The sequence below is a fragment of the Ranitomeya variabilis genome, chromosome 7, assembly GCF_051348905.1.
Source record: "Ranitomeya variabilis isolate aRanVar5 chromosome 7, aRanVar5.hap1, whole genome shotgun sequence".
Taxonomy (NCBI): Eukaryota; Metazoa; Chordata; class Amphibia; order Anura; family Dendrobatidae; genus Ranitomeya; species Ranitomeya variabilis.
In genome coordinates this window covers 207452739-207477192 of record NC_135238.1, presented here as the reverse complement: position 1 = coordinate 207477192, position 24454 = coordinate 207452739, and the positions used below count along the sequence as shown (strand labels likewise).

The 24454-nt window shown below is 42.9% G+C and overlaps 1 protein-coding gene and 1 long non-coding RNA gene across 4 annotated transcripts in view; one reads left to right on the top strand and one right to left on the bottom strand.

Moving 5' to 3' along the window:
• Positions 1-24454, top strand: part of CERS6 (ceramide synthase 6) — a 237715-nt gene that overhangs the window by 4729 nt on the left and 208532 nt on the right. The gene's annotated exons all lie outside the window — the stretch shown is intronic.
• Positions 11087-11777, bottom strand: LOC143784488 (uncharacterized). The gene is made up of 3 exons (XR_013217792.1): positions 11649-11777; positions 11324-11453; positions 11087-11162 (listed from the first exon to the last, which is right to left on the bottom strand). It is a non-coding gene; the product is annotated as an uncharacterized LOC143784488 (long non-coding RNA).

The following is a 24454-nucleotide window of genomic DNA, read 5'->3' as shown; positions in this document are numbered from 1 at the left end:
TTCCAGTTCTGCTCATTGCAGCGTGCGCACAGATGGCGCAGTCGACAGCACTTTCTTCTCTGTGGCAATAAATACAGTATCTAATAATCTGCACCGAAAACCTATTACTTGCTTAATAACCATGATTGCTTCCGACACCTTCTCCGCATTTGCATCCTGTTCTTGTGATCATCAGGCCGGGGCATTCACTTGCAGTAACGGTTGTCTTTTATGGAAAATATTAATTGATGGCTTTTCCTATTTAGTGACTAAAACCAGTTTCAGAAGCACAAAGCTGCTCTCCGGGGCACGGCAGACGGCTGCAATCATTCATCCTGCTGCTGCTTTGCATGCCTCGGCTGTATAATTCATGTAATGTTCAGGTACTTGCACTATCGGTTGACTGATGGTTATGATAAAATTGGTTTACTTATATGTATGGAAGCAGACAGACTGCTGCAGTGCCCCATGGGGCTACTAGTCCATTTCGTGGCTCTTCTTTGTAGATTTTTTATATTCAGATGACATTTATGAACTGTGCGGCATGCACAAGTACAACAGCTCCATGGCCATGGAAATGTATGCAGGAAATGTTCAGGACTATGTACACTGCTCAAAAAAATAAAGGGAACACTAAAATACCACATCCCAGATATCTCTGAATGAAATATTCCAGTTGCAAATGTGTTCAATCGTATTCAGGTCTGGGGAACGGGAGGGCCAGTCCATAGCTTCAATGCCTTCATCTTGCAGGAACTGCTGACACACTCCAGCCACATGAGGTCTGGCATTGTCCTGCATTAGGAGGAACCCAGGGCCAACCGCACCAGCATATGGTCTCACAAGGGGTCTGATGATCTCATCTCAGTACCTACTGGCAGTCAGGCTACCTCTGGCGAGCACATGGAGGGCTGTGCGGCCCTCCAAAGAAATGCCACCCCACACCATTACTGACCCACTGCCAACCGGTCATACTGAAGGATGTTGCAGGCAGCAGATCGCTCTCTATAGCATCTCCAGACTCTGTCACGTCTGTCACATGTGCTCAGTGTGAATCTGCTTTCATCTGTGAAGAGCACAGGGTGCCAGTGGCGAATCTGCCAATCCTGGTGTTCTGTGGCAAATGCCAAGTGTCCTGCACGGTGTTGGGCTGTGAGCACAACCCCCATCTGTGGATGTCGGGCCCTCAGACCATCCTCACGGAGTCGGTTTCTAACCGTTTGTGCAGACACATGCATATTTGTGTCCTGCTGGAGGTCATTTTGCAGGGCTCTGGCAGTGCTCCTCCTGTTCCTCCTTGCACAGAGGCTGAGGTAGCAGTCCTGCTGCTGGGTTGTTGCCCTCCTATGGCCCCCTCCACGTCTCCTGGTGCACTGGCCTGTCTCCTGGTAGCGCCTCCAGCGTCTGGACACTACGCTGCCAGACACAGCAAATTTTCTTGCCAGTGCTCGCATTGATGTGCCATCCTGGATGAGCTGCACTACCTGAGTCACTTGTGTGGGTTGTAGAGTCAGTCTCATGCTACCACGAGTGTGAAAGCACAACCAACATTCAAAAGTGACCAAAACATCAGCCAGAAAGCATTGGTACTGAGATGTGGTCTGTGGTCCCCACCTGCAGAGCCACTCCTTTATAAAGGGGTGTTTTGATAACTGCTAATAATTTCCATCTGTTGTCTATTCCATAGAATGTAAGTCCGCAAGGACAGGGTCCTCTCCCCTCTGTACCAGTGTGTCACTGTAAACCTGTTTACTGTAAATGATATCGATAACTCTGTATGTAACCCCTTTCTCATGTACAGCACCATGGAATTAATGGTGCTATATAAATAAATAATAATAATAATAATATTCCATTTGCACAACAGCATGTGAAATTGATTGTCCATCAGTGTTGCTTCCTAAGTGGACAGTTTGATTTCACAGAAGTTTGATTTACTTGGAGTTATATTCTGTTGTTTAAGTGTTCCCTTTATTTTTTTGAGCAGTGTATTTATTTAGGGCTGCACTGAGATGGATGGGCCACAAAGTAGACAAAATAGGGGTCTCCGTCCTTGGCCATGCTGTGTGTTTTCCCTCTGTCCTTCAGGTATATAAGATCTTTTAGATTAGGTGTAGCTGGCTCATTTCTGTTTATTACAGGAGACAATGACTGAAGGTGACTTTGGATACTGTATGAAACGTTCACAAGTTGTGATGTCAAATACGGCAGAGAGCACAAAAGATCCTTGTTACAGGAATGTGCTGGAATCACAACTATTAAGTTTTCAGAATCTGTTTTCTTTGTGTCAAGTCTTTGGTTTAAATAAATAAAGTAACATAAACAGATCATGAGTTAATACAAAGTAATATGTACAAGTCACAGGTAAATTCGAAGGTGCACTCACACATCTGTATGAATGATTTTTATCAGACAGCAGGTAGATCCACCGAGTACGTCATGTTCTGACTGAGCCTCAATATTGGATCAGAATAGGATATGCTATGAGATTTTTTTTGGTCTAAAGAAAGTCCAATATTCAGTGGTGGTTACTAATATTTATATAGCAATTATACAGAGATCCCAATTTCCTGTATTGCAGCCACCACTAGAAGGAACTTAAAGGGAATCTGTCACCATGCTTTTTCTATGTAATCTGAGAGAACCATGAAGTAGGGGCAGAAACTCTGATTCCGATGATGTGTCACTTACTGGGCTGTGTTGTTTTTTTTTTCAATACAATCTGTGTGTTATCAGCAGGAGATTATCGCTACAGGACAAGCTGCCTCATGCCATCTGGTCCAACAATGCCCACCACCTCTGATTAGCACATTTCTGTCAATATACAGTGTGCACAGAAAGCTGACAATCCATAGTGTGGGCGGGGTTATAAAGAGCTCAGCATTCCGAGCAATGCTAGATGTGCATCAGAAAAAAATGTTAATTTATCATAACTGCTGCACCTAGTAAACTAAGTCGGACATCACTGGGTCCTTGTCCTTACATTGTGCTGCTCTCAGATTACATAGCAAAAACTGCTGACAAATTCCCTTTTAATAGATTACTGCAAAAATATAGTTTGAACTCAGTAAGAAATCAGTATTCAGTAATGGTGGTTGTGTAGGCATCAAGAATTCTATTACTATAGGAACTATCCCATGAACTGCAGGTATCACCAATCCATCGGAGAGATGGAAAATGTATAGTCAACAGTATCTGAGTACTACGACCCCCATCAATCACAAGAATGGAGGTTGTGTGTTCCTCGCATGAATAAAGTGCTAGTGCACATGTGTGTCAACCACTACATTCACTTTCTATATGCAGTTTTATTATGTAATTATTCTAGGTAAAACTCATGAAAGATGAAAACCTTTCACTGTGAGATGTTGTGCGTCCCCTGGGAGCAGGTGATGATATAGGTCCTGTGCTAATAATACCGTTCTGCATCACAAGAGGTGCTGTAGCTTGGAATAGTATAATATGCCATGACCTGGCTAACGCTAATGGACTAGTGAGCAGATTTGTGGCAGAACTGCAAGTGCTAATGACGTCTTGATGCCTGAATAGTCAGATTTGCCCCAAGTCATAAAGCTTTCAGATTCTAATAAGCAGTGTAGAGAGAGAATGAACTAGATGGAAGACTTTTGCTAATGACAGGCTGCCTGTGGCTATTGTTAGATTTTACATCGGGTTTGGCCATTGATTAATATCCGTGAACAGAATCAGGCTTGCTTAGGTTGCACACACAATTAACGAGTACTATTAATATGCATAAGGGGCTGCAGATGATGTATTATTGTTCTGATGAGATCAGACTGATGCATGGATTGTGAAACACGTGGAAATGGCAGAGACATGATAGATTAACATTCTGCAAGACAGAACTCATTTACAGTCTGGATCAAAGTTATTAAATCCCCAATGCAAATTTAGTTTATCCATAAGGTGTAGAAACGTTCTGCTGTTTGTAATAAACCAAGAAGATAAGAACAATGTAGCGGTTGTCTTTTTTATCCTTTTGTCTCGACTGTTGTCTGGTGGCTCCTTCCCACTCCCTAATGCTAGAGGGTGCCCTAGCTCGCCCTACTCCCCAGATTACTTCTGATGGTGAAGATGTCAGGGCCATGTCCCTTGCCTTAGCCTCTGAATCCCCTCCCAGTCTGCACCCTTACCCCACCCGAGAAGATGAGAGTAGTAGTATATCGTAGTACACTAAACCAGACTAACAAGGTAGTACAAACAGGGGTAATGAAAAAATACCAAACATACAAATATACTCACACATGTAATAGAGGAATGCACCGGGAAGTGGAGGATGGGTTTAAACCAAAGTAGGAGAAGAAAGGGAATTATCACACACTCAAAACCTAGCATCAGTCACAATTAAATCCACCGAACACCTTCTCCTATAATAACCACCAAGAACCTGAAGCCATGCAGCAAAAGCTAGCTCTGAGAATGAGTGCTAGCCAGGGCCCAGATTATATAAGAGATGGGAGTGGCTAACAGTGCACAGCTGAGAGCCTTAGCACCAGGAGCACTCAACTGACCAGATTAGACACTGCCAAAAGAAATTTACAATGTTTAATAAGAAAGTGAAGTGCCTCTAATAAGTGCAGGAGTAGGAGAAATCAGACGCTGTGGTCTTCTGGCTTCTCTCTGTCATGGTAAACCCATCCGTGACACCTTTCTTCAGGAGCACATCGCTCCCTGGCCCACGGCTACTTACTTTGCTCCCATAGACAGTGTAGGCTGGTGACATGGTGACCAAGCGGAGGCTACTTTACTTCCACAGCATGGGGGAAGCGCAGTGATACCCAGTCCAGAAATCTGGCTAGTTTTATATTAGCATGAGCAGACCCAAATTCATAGAGAATGCAAAAATCGTATGCTCGTTGCCTTAAGTTACCGTCCACTCAGACCCAGGTGAAAACAGTGCACTATAAAAATAAATATCTATCCGTTCTTGAGAAAATAAATTATTTTTAATAAATGTTAAAAGGGTTGTCCACTACTATGAATACCACTTATAATTCCCCATGTTTGGCCCCATTAAAATACTTATACTAACCTCCTGTGCCGGCACCATTCCAGCAGTGTCGGCACTCACGTTCCCGGGGTTCATGTGAGGTTGTTACATCATCTATAGTGTTGAGCAATACCTTCCGATACTCAAAGGTATCGGTATCGGATGGTATCGGCCGATATCCAAAAAATATTGGATATCGCCGATACCGATACCCGATACCAATGCAAGTCAATGGGACACAAGTATCGGAAGGTATCCTGGATGGTTCCCAGAGTCTGAAGGAGAGGAAACTCTCCTTCAGGCCCTGGGATCCATATTCATGTAAAAAATAAAGAATTAAAATAAAAAATGTGGATATACTCACCCGTCCGGTGGCCCCTGGACCTTACCGATGTAACCGGCAGCCTCCGTTCCTAAGAATGAGGAGTGAAGGACCTATGATGACGTCGCGGCTTGTGATTGGTCACGTGACCGCTCATGTGACCGCTCACGCGACCAATCACAAGCCGCGACGTCATCGCAGGTCCTAAACTCACTGCATTCTTAGGAACGGAGGCTGCCGGTTACATCGGTAAGGTCCAGGGGCCGCCGGACGGGTGGGTATATCCATATTTTTATTTTAATTCTTTATTTTTTACATGAATATGGATCCCAGGACCTGAAGGAGAGTTTCCTCTCCTCCAGACCCTGGGAACCACACACTGGGAACTTCCGATTCCGATTTCCGATATCACAAAAATATCGGAACTCGGTATCGGATTTCCGATACCGCAAATATCGTCCGATACCCGATACTTGCAGTATCGGAATGCTCAACGCTAATCATGTAAGCTCTGCACCCAGTCAGCACTGGAGTCGCTGTCCCCACCTTTGGACATATGGGTAATCAAGAGGAAGTGAGAGCTGCTGCTATCTGCTCACCTCCTCTTGATTACTTATACGTTCTAAGGCCGAGACAGCTACGTCAGCACTGATGGGGCGCAGTGCTTACATTTTTAGGTATTTTATTGCTGTAAAAAAATATTTTGTCATGGCGTAAAAATTAAGACATTGTTTCCATGATTACTTATTAACACATTTATCATTTTTAGTAAAAATGTGAATTATTGGGGGAATTGGCAATTGTGAATACACCCTGGTTGGCCCTCGTGCAGGATTGGCTATGTGTACAGGATTAGGCGCAAAAGGCAAAAAAACAATCTGTGAGTTTCATGATTTCATGATTAAAATTTTATTCATCGTAATCCTTCTTTTGGGTAAAGATTATATTTTTTTAGCATTGTCTAGTGTGAATTTTCAAGCTATGCCGCTATAGAGAATTGGGCAACAAAAAGGTGGAGTATAGAATTTCATAATCGATGTGCTGTATATGATTTACAGGTGCTTCTCGCAAAATTAGAATATCATCAAAAAGTTAATTTATTTCAGTTCTTCAATATAAAAAGTGAAACTCATTTATTATATAGAGTCATTACAAGCAGAGTGATCTATTTCAAGTGTTTGTTTCTGTTAATGTTGATTATGGCTTACAGCCAATGAAAACCCAAAAGTCATTATCTCAGTAAATTAGAATACTTTATAACACCAGCTTGAAAAATGATTTTAAAATCCAAAATGTTGGCCTACTGAAATGTATGTTCAGTAAATGCACTCAATACTTGGTCGGGCTCCTTTGGCATCAATTACTGCATCAATGCAGCGTGGCATGGAGGCGATCAGCCTGTGGCACTGCTGAGGGGTTATGGAAGCCCACGTTGCTTTGATAGCAGCCTTCAGCAAGTCTGCATTGTTGGGTCTGGTGACTCTCGTCTTCCTCTTGACAATATCCCATAGATTTTTTGTTAATTATTCACATTTACTGAGATAATGACTTTTGGGTTTTCATTGGCTGTAAGCCATAATCATCAACATTAACAGAAATAAACACGTGAAATAGATCACTCTGTTTGTAATCACTCTATATAATATATGAGCTTCACTTTTTGTATTGAAGAACTGAAATAAATTAACGTTTTGATGATATTTGAATTTTGTGAGAAGCACCTGTACATTTGGAACATCACTGATTCGTCACAACAAGCCAAGATGCTACTGACACCTCCAAGTTTTATTGACATTAGCGGCGCTGCCGCCTTGGAGCTTGCAATCTAGATTCCCTCCCTGTCAGTATGACTTTGGAGTGTGGGAGGAAACTAGAGAACCCGGAGAAAACCCATGAAGAACATACAAACACGTTGCAGATGTTGTCCTTAGCCTGATTTGAACCCCTGGGCCACCTTGCTCCCCAAATTCGATATTGTTAGTCACTGCTGGCACACTACCCTAAAAGTAAAAAAAAACTGAAATGCTCCTCCTTCCCTCCTGTCAGCCCTGAAGCTGATGAAAATGGACTCCTTAATGGGACTGAGCTGACTGAACTAGTCATCTGCTTTGTTTGCTTCTTCTTTATACGGGGAGGTCATGGTGCCAATGAAGATGCTTTCTCCCTGTGTTCTAGAACAATCTGTTTTTAAGTGTTTCCTCCCTCACTCAAGAGCCCCTACCACCCACCAATGTTGTGATCGTCTCTACGATCGTCAGATCTAACATTCTGAGACTTCTTTCTGTGGGGCATTCTGAGACTTCTTTCTGTGGGGCAACATCAAGAGTTCACTAATAATATCCACCACAGGATCTGAACGACCCGAGACAATGCATCTCTGAAACAGTGGAGTCCATACCTGAGGATTTGCTGGCACGTTTCTGCATAGAACCGGACAGCCGCCTCGACATTTGCCGTGTCACCAAAGAAATCATTTTCACATCTGTAGTGAATGCATAAAACTTCCCTAGTGTCTCTTCATGTTAATAAATTGGTGCTATGTTCTCCTGGTTACGAATACTGAGCCTATAATTTTGCATCATCCTTTTTGAATCAACCTCACCTCTTGGGCCCCTGCGCGGCTGCACACGTTGCACAAATTGTATGTCCTCCCTAGATTTTTATGTCTCTACAGTATATATTTTTCTTCTAGTTACTCCTGGATTTTTCCTATAATTGTTTAGTCCAAAAATGTGATAAATATTTGTTTGTCTACAGCTGTATTATTTGTATAGTGAACGTTATGGCAAGATTCAGTAAGCAAAGCTGAGCTATGCAAATAATGTACAGCAACATAGCACGTTACGCTAATAGTGTAGAGTGATGCCGGTCAAATTAACAAATTATACAAGTGTATTGTTTTTAAGAAGGTAACAGAATCAATATCTGTTGTGACAGATAAGCTAAATAAAAGAATTAAGAATACAGTCTACACCAGTGGTTTGGTATAAAAATATATCTCTTATTTACAATATTTACAATATATACAAAAATATAAAGAAAAATAAAAAATATTTTTATAAAAAAAAAATGAAAATAAAATATATAAATTACAAATAACTATATATAAACATAACTATATGTATACAATATTTACAATATGTACAATAAATACAACATATAAAGAAATGTAGAAAAATAAATATGTATAAATAAAAAAATTATAAAATAAAATATACAAATATGACAAAACAAATATTGACTATATATCAAAATAACTATTTGTATGATACATATAATATAAATATATAACTATAAATACATGTAAAGAATTATAAAAATATAAATATTTAAAATATTTACAATATGTAGACTAGATATAGAAAATATGTATTTAAAAATATACAAGATACAAAGAAAAGTAAAAAAAAATATATTTATAAATAAAAAAACTATAAAAATAAAATATATAAATATAAGTGATAAAACAAATATAGTTATTTTGATATATAGTTAATATCAATAATATAATTTAAACATATGACTATAAATAAATGTAAAGAATGATACAAATAGAAATATATACATTTACAAAAAATGTGCGGTCGCAGGGGGTGCGTGGTGGCAGTTGATGGAATCTGTTGGCAGCTAAATCATTTATGGTTAGTTTCTGGAAACTGGTGGTAGATGATGGTAGCTAGTGGTGGCTTTTCATACTTAGATGATGGTTTGTAGTAATTGCCATTAGTTGTGAAGGCAGGTGGATGTTGGTTCTGGCTGGTCGTTGTTTCTGACGGTGGATGGTAGAAGGTCTTAGTGGCTTGTGATGATTTGTAGTTGGTCATGGTAGCTGGTAAGGTTTGAAGGCAGCTGGTGGTAGATGATGGTAGCTGGTGGTGGCTTTTCATACTTAGTTGACGGTTTCTAGTAGTTGGTATTAGTTGTTAAGGCAGGTGGACATTGGTGCTGGCTGGTCGTTGCTGTTGACTGTAGTTGGCAGAAGGTCTTAGTGGCTGATGATGATTGGTAGTCTGTCATGGTAGCTGGTAAGGTTTGAAGGCAGCTGGTGGTAGATGATGGTAGCTGGGGGCAGCTTTTCATGCTTAGCTGATGGTGTCTAGTAGTTGGCATTAGTTGTGAAGGCAGGTGGACAATGGTGCTGGCTGGTCGTTGTTATTGACTGTGGTTGGCAGAAGGTCTTGGCTGGTGAAGATTAATAGTTGCTCATGGTGGCTGGTGAAGTTTGGTGGCAGCTGGTGGTAGATGATGGTAGCTGGTGGTAGCTTTTCATACTTAGTTGATGGTTTCTAATAGCTGGTATTGGTTGAGAATGCAGGTGGACATTGGTGCTGGCTGGTCGTTGTTGTTGACTGTGATTGGTAGAAGGTCTGATTAATAGCCGATCATGGTGGCTTGTAAGCTTTGATGGCAGCTGGTGGTAGTGCTTGGTTTCTTCTGATCTTGATGACTTATTTATATTTTTTATTATAAATACACAAATTTTAACAAAAATAACTCCTGCAAAATATTAACTATATAAAAATAAATACAAGTATAACATAATAAATATATAACTATAGATAAATATAAAAAATGCTAAATATATAAATTATAAAAGAAAGTCTCGTCGCCCTGATGCATGGTGGGAGTTAGCAACTGGTGGTGGTGCTTAGTTTCATCTTATCCTGGAGGGAATGGGGGTGGATGACTGGTGAAGGCTTATGACATTTACCCCATATGATATCTTTTGGGGTTGTCACCACCTGGAAAAAAGCATTTAAGAAAAATTAGTAAAAACTTAATTCACACCAAATATATACAGCTCTGGCAAAAATTAGGAGACCACCACATGAAAACCCTGTCATGGGCAGCCCAATCTCCAGACCTGAACCCCATTGAAAACCTCTAGAATGTAATCAGGAGGAAGATGGATAGTCACAAGCCATCAAGCAAAGAAGAACCGCTTACATTTTTGCGCCAGGAGCAGTGTGAAAGACTGGTGGAAAGCATACCAAGACGCATGAAAGCTGGGATTAAAAATCATGGTTATTCCACAAAATATTGATTTCTGAACTCTTCCTGAGTTATAACATTAGTATTGTTGTTTCTAAATGATTATGAACTTGTTTTCTTTGCGTTATTTGAGGTCTGAAAGCCCCGGGTTTTTTCTTATTTTGACCATTTTTCTTTTTCAGGAAAATAATACAAAATGTATTGCTTGGAAATTTGGAGACATGTTGTCAGTAGTTCATAGAATAAAATAACAATTTACATTTTACTCAAAAATATACCTATAAAGAGAAAAATCAGAAAAACTGAACATTTTGCAGTGGTCTCTTCATTTTTGCCAGAGCTGTAGTTATGATTTGTGGTACCATTCCTGTCTAATATGATGTGTCTAATATTGCTACATTATGTATCATGTCATTATCTTATGTTTCCCTATCAGGTTAAGTCTGTTGTGAAAGACCCTTTCTGGTTACATTGATGTTTACACTCTGAGTGTTTTTATGTGTCTGTATCCCCCAACTATCCATCCAGGAGGGCTGGTGTTATCAGGGTCCTCAACTCTATTCCCCCAGCACTGAAATTAAGACATATCAAAAGTGCTCTGTGTTACCTCTTCCTTATTGGTCTTGTTTTGGCTTTTTCTCGGGGGGCGGCTCGCTGGTCTTATTAGCAGCTTTCCCCAAGTCATTCTCCTCTTTTTGATTTTCTGTCCTGAAGAAGAAAAAATGGTTGATTTACAGGAATAATGGACAAGAAATAGGATTTGGGAATCGAAGAGTAACTCACTGGTCAGACGCAGTGGGCTCTTCCTCAAATTTTCTCTTTGTGGGCATAAGCCCGAACATCGCAGCAAACTCCACTCTGTTTAGATGAGACAGTAAATGGTGATGAGCATTAGGAGCTGTAACAATTTGTAATTGCAGTTATAAAGAGGCCTGATCACTTCATCTCTGATACAAGCAGATAAAAGTAAATTAACCCAGTGACACAGCTGGTATAGCAATATACAAATGGCGACTTACTGAGTGATGACTGGGGTCTCGATCACTGTGTCAGGGTCTCCGATCGCAGGAAGCACGGCGGCTTGTTCCAGGTAATATTTTAACGTTCGTCTCTTTCTTTTATATATTGGTGCCTCACGAGGCGGAGGAGCTAATAGTGGAGGAAATGGAGAATAGACATTTAATCGGATTAGAAAGTGTAAGGGGCAGATTTGGGTTTGCCATTTACCATGGACATTCATGTAGACGTTCCTCTACCCTTATCAGTGATCTCTGTCTACTTTTCTATGACTGGAACTAGCCCCAGATATCTGTTACTCCAGCATTTGTGACTGTTCTCTTATACCTGTGTATCTGACTCCTTTATTTTTTCTGGTAGATCTTCTTGGATTCGACATAACGGCAGGCGCTGCTCAGGTTCTCACTTTACAAAATGTAAATCTGAAATGTTACGTTTTCGTGTCGTCACTATGTCAGTTACTGGCGGTTGCCATAGAGATAGAATGTTTGGACTGTTACATAAGGCATACAGTTGGTGATGTCATCGCTCACTGGACAGAACTACTAATGTACAGACCTATCATGGCTATTGATGAATGCAACTATTATAATAAAAGTAATATTATGTAAATTACAATATTTCTACTGCTGTAGTTTTATTTCTACTCTATGATGTGAACAATGCAAGGCAACAAATGCCTGAACTACAAACACTACTATGTGCAGTAGGTCTCAATACATTGCTCTTGCAATCAACAACATCTTACATTTGCCCTTCATTTTCTTATTTGTCATAAGCTTTTTAGACTTCATGATTGAGCCTATTTTGCTGTCTCCATCTGAAGCCCAGAGAAAAAGGATTTAAATGAATCCCTGACAGAGCCATCGAGTTTACTGAGGCAAAGGGAAATCCAAAGTCTTCAACTTTGTAATCTGCTTGGCAATTTTTCCTGCAATGTCTGAATTTAAAGGAGTGGCCCAAAATCTAAATTAAATTTTCATCCAAAATCCCTATCTATTTAGTGCCCTAGTTGAAATTATTGTCTAATAAACTTAAATTAAAAATGTCCTATCCTTCTCTAGCTACACTATTTATCTGCTTTTCTTTTTTTTCACTTTCTTTTTTATGAGGACACTTCATTTGAAAATCCCAGTGCATGCTGGGATACTCAAACAAAGCTTCATCAGGGGACTGAGGTTGCAGTCACTACTAGAGTTGAGCGACTTTTACTTTTTTCGGATCGAGTCGTGTTTCGGGAAACCCGACTTTGTCAAAAGTCGGGTCGGGTGAAATCGGCCGATTATTGCGAAAAGTCGGGGGCCGACTGAAACACAAAACCCAATGCAAGTCAATGGGGAATCAAAGTCGGCAGTGAGTGGAGGACAGGAAAACACCTACAGTGCCCATTTTAATGCCAAAAACATCAATTCTTATTACTTAAGCTTGTCAATCTTAATTTACTTTATAATAATAGTTAGGCATTGAAAACTGGGGGTCATTTAGCTAAAGTTGTGGGGGGTAGGGCTGGCTCAAGTTTTTCGTGGGCCCAGGAAATGCAGAATACGTCACGGCGGTGGAGCAGGGAGAGGTAAGTATTTCAACTTTGCAAGTGCTGTGATCCTGAGCAAGCGGGGGGGGGGGCACTCGTTCATAGGAAGGTGCAGGTGACAGTGCAGGTTCCTTCATCAGGTGGGGGGCATATTCGTTGGCGACGTCACTGGCACAGGGCCCCTCATAGTATGGCGGTGTGTTTGATGGCGGGTGGCGCCTCCCACTGGCAGAGACACTTTTGCATACTATGAGGGGCCCTGTGCCAGTGACGTCGCCAACGAGTATGCCCCCCACCTGATGAAGGAACCTGCACTTTCATCTGCACCTTCCTCTTTGTCCCCGTGTAAGGTGGTATAGTATGTGGGAAGGGGAACCTGACTTTCAGCAGGGTCAGATTCTGGCTGTGTAGAGTGCAAGGGGAATGTAGTGGTCTGGGTCAATGTACCAGCAGACTCATCTAGCAGTGGCTGGGCAATGGGCAGGATGAGGAGGAAACACAGTTAGTAGGCCCAAATAATAAAGTGGGCTAAATGCAGTTCAAATGTGGTAACAGGACTAAACAGGCGGCATTGCTTTGTTCAGTGGAGAAAAACTGTAATGAGTGGCAGACACAGTTAGTAGGCCCAAATAATGAAGTGGGCTAAATGCAGTTCAAATGTGGTAACAGGACTACACAGGCGGCATTGCTTCGTTCAGTGGAGGAAAACTGTAATGAGTGGTAGACACAGTTAGTAGGCCCAAATAATAAAGTGGGCTAAATGCAGTTCAAATGTGGTAACAGGACTACACAGGCGGCATTGCTTCGTTCAGTGGAGGAAAACTGTAATGAGTGGTAGACACAGTTAGTAGGCCCAAATAATAAAGTGGGCTAAATGTCTGCCAAAAAATTGTTCATAAATAAACAGGTGGCATAGCTAGGTACAGGGGTGGGCTCCTCTGCCGAGTAGCAGACAGTGGTAGTGGGCGCAAAGTATTAACTGGTCTAAATGGAGGCCAGGGCCCCTGAATATTTTAACTATCATCTATCATTTCAACAAATTTTTATTGGCAGTGCCATTGAAGGATTTAACAGCACAGACTACACAGTGGTGGAGCAGGGAGAGGTAAGTATTGCAGTATTGTTTGAGCTGGGGGGGAGCATTCTCTTGTGGGCGGCGGTACTGGCACAGGGCCCCTCATATTACGACGGTGTGTCTGACGTTAGTTGTGCACCACCACCATCAGAGACACTTCATTGTACTATAAGGGACCCTGTGCCAGTGCCGTCGCCCAAGAGTGGGCACACCCACCAGTCCAGGCAAACGGTACTCGCACGGGTGCTTGCGCCAGGTGGTGACCACGGCCCTGTGGGGGGAGTCAGCCCATTTAGGGAGGTATAAAAATAGCCTATGGTGGACATTCAGCAGCTGCAAATGGAGGAATTGGAGAAGTCAGTAAGAGGAGGCCAAAAGCAAGACAGTTTTCAGGCAAGCTACGTGTCAGCAGGGGAAGGTGGGGCAAAATAATTTGAAATCCATGATTGGTTCATTTTAATGAAGGTTAGATCATCAACATTTTGGGTAGCCAGACGATGACGCTGGCTCAACACCTCCAGCCTGAGGTGCAATTGTGCTTTTGCCACTACCACCAGATGCACCACCACCATCAGTACCAGCTGGCAACCACCGCCCACGGGCTCTTCCACCAGACTTCCTCATTTTTTGGAAAACCTAACCAAAATAACAACCGTTATATGGTACTGTAAAACAAGGTAGAAGGTGTATATAAACTTGTTGAGAATTTGAATCTCACTTTTTTTTTTGGAGACTGAACCAAAACTCAGGCCCAGTGTATAAAACAATGCAATGTAAGTGGCAGAAAGTGGCTAGCTGATATACGACAAACTAACAGGACTGAAGTATATCCACTTTGTGAGAATTTGAATCTCACTTCTTTTTTTTGGAGACTGAACCAAAACTCAGGCCCAGTGGATAAAACAACACAATGTAAGTGGCAGAAAGTGGCTGGAAGATATATGAAAAAATACAAGGACTGTAGTACAATTTCAATCTCCCTACAGTGATCTCAGGACAAGTATGGCAGCAATAAAAAGGACTGCTGCACACAAAAGTGTGGACAAATAAACAAGATAACTGTACAGAAAGGAGCAACAGGATTTTTGCTTTTAAAAAAGCAGTTGGTTTGCACAGCACCGTGCAAACAGCAATGCAGCTATCAGGGAGCCTTATAAGGCAGCCTAATAAGCTACAGAGCTGATGCACAAAAATATAGCCTCCACTGTCCCTGCAAAAAAAAAAAAGGTGGTGTTGGACAGTGGAAATCGCTACAGCACAAGCAGTTTGGGGGTTAATCTTCCCTCCCTAACTATATCCCTTCTTCTGATGAAGCTGCAGCAACCTCTCCCTATGCTAAGATCGGCAGAAGTAAGATGGTGGTCGGCGTGCACGCCCCTTTATACCCCCTGTGACGCCGCAGAAAGCAAGCCAATCACTGTCATGCCCTTCTCTAAGATGGTGGGGACCGAGACCTATGTCATCACGCTGCCCACACTCTGCGTCCTCCTTCGTTGGCTGAAAAATGGCGCTGAAAGCGTCATATGAAACGCGACTTTGGCGCGCAGATCGCCGACCTCATGGCCGATCCCACACTAGGATTGGGTCGGGTTTCATGAAACCCGACTTTGCCGAAAGTCGGCGATTTTTGAATTTGTCCAATCCGTTTCGGTCAACCCAAGTCACTACTCATGATTAACGGAGCTTGGTCTCCAGAAACGCGTTGAGATTCTTACCCATATGATTCGTGCTGAAGTCTGTATCCTCCATGTTTAAAGTTTGTGAATAAAGAAAACTCTTTTTTACGGACTCGGTGAAGCTGGACATTATTTTCTTTTTTGAGCTTATTAGGCTGCCTTATAAGGCTCCCTGATAGCTGCATTGCTGTTTGCACGCTGCTGTGCAAACCAGCTGCTTTTTTAAAAGCAAAAATCCTGTTGCTCCTTTCTGCACAGTTATCTTGTTTATTTGTCCACACTTTTGTGTGCAGCAGTCCTTTATATTGCTGCCATACTTGTCTTGAGATCATTGTAGGGAGATTGAAATTGTACTACAGTCCTTGTATTTTTTCATATATCTTCCAGCCACTTTCTGCCACTTACATTGTGTTGTTTTATACACTGGGCCTGAGTTTTGGTTCAGTCTCCCAAAAAAAAGTGAGATTCAAATTCTCACAAAGTGGATATACTTCAGTCCTGTTAGTTTGTCGTATATCAGCCAGCCACTTTCTGCCACTTACATTGTGTTGTTTCATACACTGGGCCTGAGTTTTGGTTCAGTCTCCCAAAAAAAAGTGAGATTCAAATTCACACAAAGTGAATATACTTCAGTCCTGTTAGTTTGTCGTATATCAGCCAGCCACTTTCTGCCACTTACATTGTGTTGTTTTATGCACAGGGCCTGAGTTTTGGTTCAGTCTCCCACAAAAAAAGGGAGATTTAAATTCTCAACAAGTTTATATACACCTTCTACAATGTTTTACAGTACCATATAACGGTTGTTATTTTGGTTAGATTTTCCAAAACATGAGGAAGTCTGGTGGAAGAGCCCGTGGGCGGTGGTTGCCAGCTGGTACTGATGGTGGTGGTGGTGGTGGTGCATCTGGTGGTAGTGGCAAAAGCACAATAGCACCTAAGGCTGGAGGTGTTGAGCCAGCGTCATCGTCTGGCTATACAAGGCCTCGAAGGCTCCTTTATCTGGGAGTAGGAAAACAGCTTTTAAAGCCGGAGCAGCAGGAAAAAGTTTTGGCTTTCCTTGCTGACTCAGCCTCTAGATCTTTCGCCTACTCTTCAGAAAGTTCCGAATATAAAAGCAGCGAGTCGTCAGTGGATGCTCCCGGTCAGGAACAAGACTTTTCCTTGTGTCCTTCACCCAAACCAAAAGTGAAGGATGCGTCAGGCGAAACTACAGGTTACTCCATGGAGCTCTTTACACATACCGTGCCTGGGTTAGAAAGTGAAATTGTTAACTGCCCATTACAAGATGAATCACACATGGAGTGCACTGATGCACAGCCACAGCTAGATTATTATGCTGTTCCATTGACTCAGATCACTACATTGCCCTCGCAGTGTACTGAGCCAGAATCTGACCTTGATGAGACTATGATGCCCCGTACCAAACGCTATAGCACCTTACACGGTGACACAGAGGAAGGTGCACATGACATTGAAGAGGAGGTGATAGATGACTCAGTTGCTGACCCAGATTGGCAGCCATTGGGGGAATGGGGTGCCACCGCCAGTAGCTCAGAAGCAGAGGAGGATGATCCGCAGCAGCCATCTACATCACAACAGCTGTCATCTGGCAGGCCCGTATCAGGCCAAAAACGTTTGTCAAAAACAAAAACAGTTTTAGGACAGCGTGGCCATCCGGTGAAAGTAGCACAGCGTGCAATGCCTGAAAAGGTATTCCATAGTAGGAAGAGTGTAGTGTGGCAATTTTTTAACCAAGATCCGAATGATCAGTTAAAAGTTATCTGTAAGAAATGCTCAAAGACCTTTAGCAGAGGGAAGAATCTTAAAAATTTAAATACAACGTGCATGCTTAGACATTTAACCAGCATGCACTTGCAATCCTGGACTAACTACCAAACGTCCCGTACCGTTGGTGCACCTGCTCAGAATGAAGGTAGTCAGCAACTCTACATTGCTTCCCTCACTGTAAGCCCACCGGTTATGACACCACTAGTGTTGAGCATTCCGATACCGCAAGTATCGGGTATCGGCCGATACTTGCGGTATCGGAATTCCGATACCGAGTTCCGATACTTTTGTGGTATCGGAAATCGGAATCGGAAGTTCCCAGTGTATGGTTCCCAGGGTCCGGAGGAGAGGAGACTCTCATTCAGGCCCTGGGATCCATATTCATGTAAAAAATAAAGAATTAAAATAAAAAATATGGATATACTCACCCGTCCGGGGGCCCCTGGACCTTACCGATTGTAACCGGCAGCCTCCGTTCCTAAGAATGAGTAGTTTAAGACCTTCGATGACGTCGCAGCTTGTGATTGGTCGCGTGCCGCTCATGTGACCGCTCACGCGACCAATCACAGGCCGCGACGTCATCGCAGGTCCTAAACTCCTCATTGTTACAAATGAAGTGTTTGGGCAACAACAGACACACCGCGGAAGTACTGGCCGAGTACTTGCAGCATCAAACTCAGTCATGGCTGGGCAGTGTACATCTTGCAGCAGGCAAGGTAGTCAGTGATAACGGAAGGAATTTTATGGCTGCCATAGCCCTTTCAGAACTGAAACACATACCTTGCCTGGCTCACACCTTGAACCTGGTGGTGCAGTGCTTCCTCAAAAATTATCCGGAGTTACCAGCCCTGCTCCTGAAGGTGCGAAGACTTTGCTCGCACATCTGCCGGTCGCCCGTACACTCCAGCCATATGCTGAACCATCAGCGATCGCTGAATCTTCCCCAGCACCTCCTAATAATCAACGTTGCAACAAGGTGGAACTCCACACTGCACATGGTTCAGAGGCTGTGCGAACAGAGGCGTGCAGTAATTAATTTGTGGGAGGATACACATACACGGGCAGGCACTTCGATGGCAGACATGGAGTTGTCTGGTGAGCAGTGGTCGAAGCTACAAAACCTCTGTCAAGTCCTTCAGTGTTTTGAGGAATGCACACGGCTGGTAAGTGCAGACGACACCATCATAAGCATGAGCATCCCTCTAATGCGTCTGCTGATGCAAAGTTTGACGCACATTAAGGAGCAGGCGTCTGCAGCCGAGGAGGAGGGAAGCCTTGATGACAGTCAGTCATTGTCTGTTCAGGGAACTCTCCTGGACGAGGCGGCGGACGAAGAGGAGGAGGAGGATGATGGGGCTGAATATGGGAGGAGGATGTTTCTCAGGGGGCAATAGAAACTGGTGGCGTTGCAAGGTCAGGTACAGGGTTTTTGCGGGACACAAGTGATGTTGATTTGCAAGAAAGTGCTCCTCAACCCAGCACAAGCAGTGAATTGACACCTGGAACATTGGCCCACATGGCTGAGTATGCCTTGCGTATCCTAAAAAGGGACCCCCGCATTATCAAAATGATGACCGATGACGATTACTGGTTGGCCTGCCTCCTGGATCCACGATAAAAAGGAAAATTACAAAATATCATGCCACTTGAGCAAATATTGGCTACCAAACAAGCAACTCTTGTAGACCGTTTGGTTCAGGCATTCCCAGCACACAGCGGCGGTGATGGTTCTGACATGAGCCGTAGGGGGCAACATGGCAGAGGTGTTAGAGGTGCACAAATCCGAAGTGGCATTGGACAGAGGGGTTTTATGACCAGGTTGTGGAGTGATTTCACAATGACCGCTGACACGACAGGTACTGCTGCATCGATTCAAAGTGACAGAAGACAACATTTGTCCAGTATGGTTACGAACTACTTTTCCTCCCTTATCGATGTTCTCCCTCACAGGTCATTCCCCTTTGATTACTGGGCATCTAAAATAGACACCTGGCTTGATTTGGCAGAATATGCATTACAGGAGCTTGCTTGCCCAGCTGCTAGTGTGCTATCAGAAAGAGTCTTCAGTGCTGCTGGTTCAATACTGACCGAAGAAAGGACACGTCTGGCTACCCAAAATGTTGATGATCTAACCTTCATTAAAATGAACCAATCATGGATTTCAAATTATTTTGCCCCACCTTCCCCTGCTGACACGTAGCTTGCCTGAAAAATGTCTTGCTTTTGGCCTCCTCTTACTGAGTTCTCCAATTTCTCCATTTTCAGCTGCTGAATGTCCACCATAGGCCATTTTTATACCTCCCTAAATGGGCTGACTCCCCCCACAGGGCTGTGGTCACCACCTGGCGCAAGCACCTGTGCGAGTACCGTTTGCCTGGACTGGTGGGTGGGCCCACTCTTGGGCGAAGGCACTGGCACAGGGTCCCTCATAGTACAATGAAGTGTCTCTGACGGTGGTGGTGCACAAGCAACGTCAGACACACCGTCGTAATATGAGGGGCCCTGTGCCAGTACTGCCGCCCACGAGAGAGTGTTCCCCCCAGCTCGAACAGTGCTCTACCACTTGCAATACTTACCTCTCCCTGCTCCACCACTGTGTAGTCTGTGCTGTTAAATCCTTCAATGGCACTGCCAATACAAATTTGAAATGATAGATGATAGTTAAAATATACAGGGGCCCTTGCCTCCATTTAGACCAGTTAATACTTTGCGCCAACTACCACTGTCTGCTACTCAGCAGAGGAGCCCACCCCTGTACCTAGCTATGCCACCTGTTTATTTATGAACAATTTTTTGGCAGACATTTAGCCCACTTCATTATTTGGGCCTACTAACTGTGTCTGCCAGTTATTACAGTTTTCCTCCACTGAACGAAGCAATGCCACCTGTTTAGTCCTGTTACCACATTTGAACTGCATTTAGCCCACTTTATTATTTGGGCCTACTAACTGTGTTTCCTCCTCATCCTGCCCATTGCCCAGCCACTGCTAGATGAGTCTGCTGGTACATTGAACCAGACCACTACATTCCCCTTGCACTCTACACAGCCAGAATCTGACTCTGCTGAAAGTTACGTTCCCCTTCCCGCATACTATACCACCTTACACGGGGACAAAGAGCAAGGTGCAGATGAAAGTGCAGGTTCCTTCATCAGGTGGGGGGGCATACTCGTTGGCGACGTCACTGACACAGGGCCCCTCATAGTACGCAAAAGTGTCTCTGCCAGTGGGAGGTGCCACCCGCCATCAAACACACCGCCGTACTATGAGGGGCCCTGTGCCAGTGACGTCGCCAACGAGTATGCCCCCCCACCTGATGAAGGAACCTGCACTTTCATCTGTACCTTCCTACGAACGAGTGGGCCCCCCCTGCTTGCTCAGGATCACAGCACTTGCAAAGTTGAAATACTTACCTCTCCCTGCTCCACCGCCATGACGTATTCCGCGTTTCCTGGGCCCATGAAAATCTTGAGCCAGCCCTACCCCCCCACATCTTTAGCCAAATGACCCCCTGTTTTCAATGCCCAACTATTATTATAAAGTACATTAAGATTGACAAGCTTAAGTAATAAGAATTGATGTTTTTGGCATTAAAATGGGCACTGTAGGTGTTTTCCTGTCCTCCACTCAATGCCGACTTTGATTCCCCATTGACTTGCATTGGGTTTCGTGTTTCAGTCAGCCCCCGACTTTTCACAATAATCGGCCGATTTCACCCGACCCGACTTTTGACAAAGCCGGGTTTCGCGAAACCCGACTCGATCCGAAAAAAGTAAAAGTCGCTCAACTCTAGTCACTACGACATCGACCTTCCCCTTTCCTGAAACAAAGAATCCTCAGTGGTGTATATTTCAGGGCCTAGGCTAGTACCTGCTCTGTCAGTGTGCGATGCGCACACTGACAGCGTGCTCTGTGTTGCTGGTTCAGATCAGCAGTAACGAGCCGGCAAGAGAGTGCATTATCAGAATACCCAGCGTGAAGAGGCCAGTAACATCACATATTTGTGGGGGCAGTGCTGATATCTGCACGCCGGGTGTTCTGATAATTTGCTCTTCTCCTCTCGTTGCTGCTGACCTGAGCCGGTGAGAGCGCACTGTCATTGTGCACATCACGCAGAGACTAGACCAGCCCCTCAAGTGTCACTGATGATGACGCTTCATTTCATGGCAGGGTCAATGGTCGCGGCAGTAAACGCAGCCTCTGCCCCTTGATAACGCTTTGTTTGAGTATAATGGCATGCACTGGGATTCCCAAACTAAGTGTCATCAAAAAGAAGTAAGAAAAGAAAAAACAGTCGGTTAGACAGTGTAGTTAGGGAAGGATAGGGAGTTTCTTTATTGTAAAATAGTTTAGATTATGGCACTTAATAAATAGGGATTTGGGATGAAAATTAATTTGGATTTTAGACCACCCCTTTAATGTTGTACACAATTGCTCAACTATTTTTTTTTTTTTCAATAAACAAATATGTGCAAATGTAGGTAAAAAAAGATACATATTTGACAAACATTTCACCCATCATATTCCACCCTTGACAAAGAACTTTGCCCAGGTACTGAATAATTTTCCCAGTTTTAACATAGTTTGCTTCTGGACTATTGCTTTCTCTTTTGTTTCTGTGCCTAGCTATCATATTTAACCAATACTTACCTTGTGTAGGGGTGTCAAGGAGGATTGATCAATTGGCATTGAATTTACTCAGTGCAAATCGAATTTGTCGCCTGAATTGAGTGAATCTGCCCAAATAAAATTTAATGGGATTCTTTCAACTCCTAAGTATCACAACATGCTGGCAAATCCCTCTACACGCGGTAACTCACATCACAATCTTCGGAAAGGCCACGTTTAGACACTTGTAGCAAAAACATTCCAACCGAATCATCAAAAACAGTTTATTTCATACCAAATGTCAAAGGATACATCAATCCAAAAACAATGATTGGGGTATTGCTGTGGAATAACACAGTGTATGAGGTGCTGCTATATTTCATAAATATGATGGGATAGCATAGGGTGGACCAAAGTCAATAGCATGACCCATGTGTAGTATATATATATATATATATATATATATATATATATATATATATATATATATATATATATTATGCACAGAAATAAATTTAGTATTAGGTGTCTAAAAAATATAAATTTATGGATATTGTGTCCCTGACTATTGACACATTGATCACCTATAATAACGATGATATGAAATGGTTGGTCAGTATCTCCCATAATATATGTATGGCAGTAAGCTAGCATATTTAAACATAGCAGAGGAAAAGTAATTATTATTAGCAGCTCAAGAATATTAATAAAGCGGTTGCACATCATAGACAAGCATACTGCATTGATTGGTTGTATTGATTAGCCTGGATATAATTCTACAGAGGCTGTCACACCAGCTTCTTTGCTGGGGATTAATCTACAGGCATGAGTAGATAGAATATACCGTATGTATATTTATGTACAGCAGATTAAATAAATATTGAACCAGACACCAATTTTCAGAGCAAATATATGGTCATCTATGCTACAATTTCTTTGCCTGTGTGGATTGGATTGGTTGTTACCGACATCTGGTGAGGATTCCATGTCAATAGCACCTTTAGAAATAGATTTACTTAGAAAATTGTTGATATATATATATATATATATATATATATATATATATATATATATACAGTACAGACCAAAAGTTTGGACACACCTTCTCATTCAAAGATTTTTCTGTATTTTCATGACTAAGAAAATTGTACATTCACACTGAAGGCATCAAAACTATGAATTAACACATGTGGAATTATATACTTAACAAAAAAGTGTGAAACAACTGAAAATATGTCTTATATTCTAGGTTCTTCAAAGTAGCCACCTTTTGCTTTGATTACTGCTTTGCACACTCTTGGCATTCTCTTGATGAGCTTCAAGAGGTTGTCACCGGAAATGGTCTTCCAACAGTCTTGAAGGAGTTCACATAGATGCTTAGCGCTTGTTGGCCCTGTTGCCTTCACTCTGTGGTCCAGCTCGATTGGGTTCAGGTCTGGTGACTGTGGAGGCCAGGTCATCTGGCGTAGCACCCCATCACTCTCCTTCTTGGTCAAATAGCCCTTACACAGCCTGGAGGTGTGTTTGGGGTCATTGTCCTGTTGGAAAATAAATGATGGTCCAACTAAACGCAAACCGGATGGAATAGCATGCCGCTGTAAGATGCTGTGGTAGCCATGCTGGTTCAGTATGCCTTCAATTTTGAATAAATCCCCAACAGTGTCACCAGCAAAGCACCCCCACACCATCACACCTCCTCCTCCATGCTTCACGGTGCGAACCAGGCATGTAGAGTCCATCCGTTCACCTTTTCTGCATCGCACAAAGACACGGTAGTTGGAACCAAAGATCTCAAATTTTGACTCATCAGCCTAAAGCACAGATTTCCACTGGTCTAATGTCCATTCCTTGTGTTCCTTAGCCCAAACAAGTCTCTTCTGCTTGTTGCCTGTCCTTAGCAGTGGTTTCCTAGCAGATATTTTACCATGAAGGCCTGCTGCACAAAGTCTCCTCTTAACAGTTGTTGTAGAGATGTGTCTGCTGCTAGAACTCTGTGTGGCATTGACCTGGTCTCTAATCTGAGCTGCTGTTAACCTGCGATTTCTGAGGCTGGTGACTCGGATACACTTATCCTCAGAAGCAGAGGTGACTCTTGGTCTTCCTTTCCTGGGGCGGTCCTGATGTGAGCCAGTTTCTTTGTAGCACTTGATGGTTTTTGCCACTGCACTTGGGGACACTTTCAAAGTTTTCCCTATTTTTCGGACTGACTGACCTTCATTTCTTAAAGTAATGATGGCCACTCGTTTTTCTTTACTTAGCTGCTTTTTTCTTGCCATAATACAAATTCTAACAGTCTATTCAGTAGGACTATCAGCTGTGTATCCACCAGACTTCTGCACAATACAACTGATGGTCCCAACCCCATTTATAAGGCAAGAAATCACACTTATTAAACCTGACAGGGCACACCTGTGAAGTGAAAACCATTCCCGGTGACTACCTCTTGAAGCTCATCA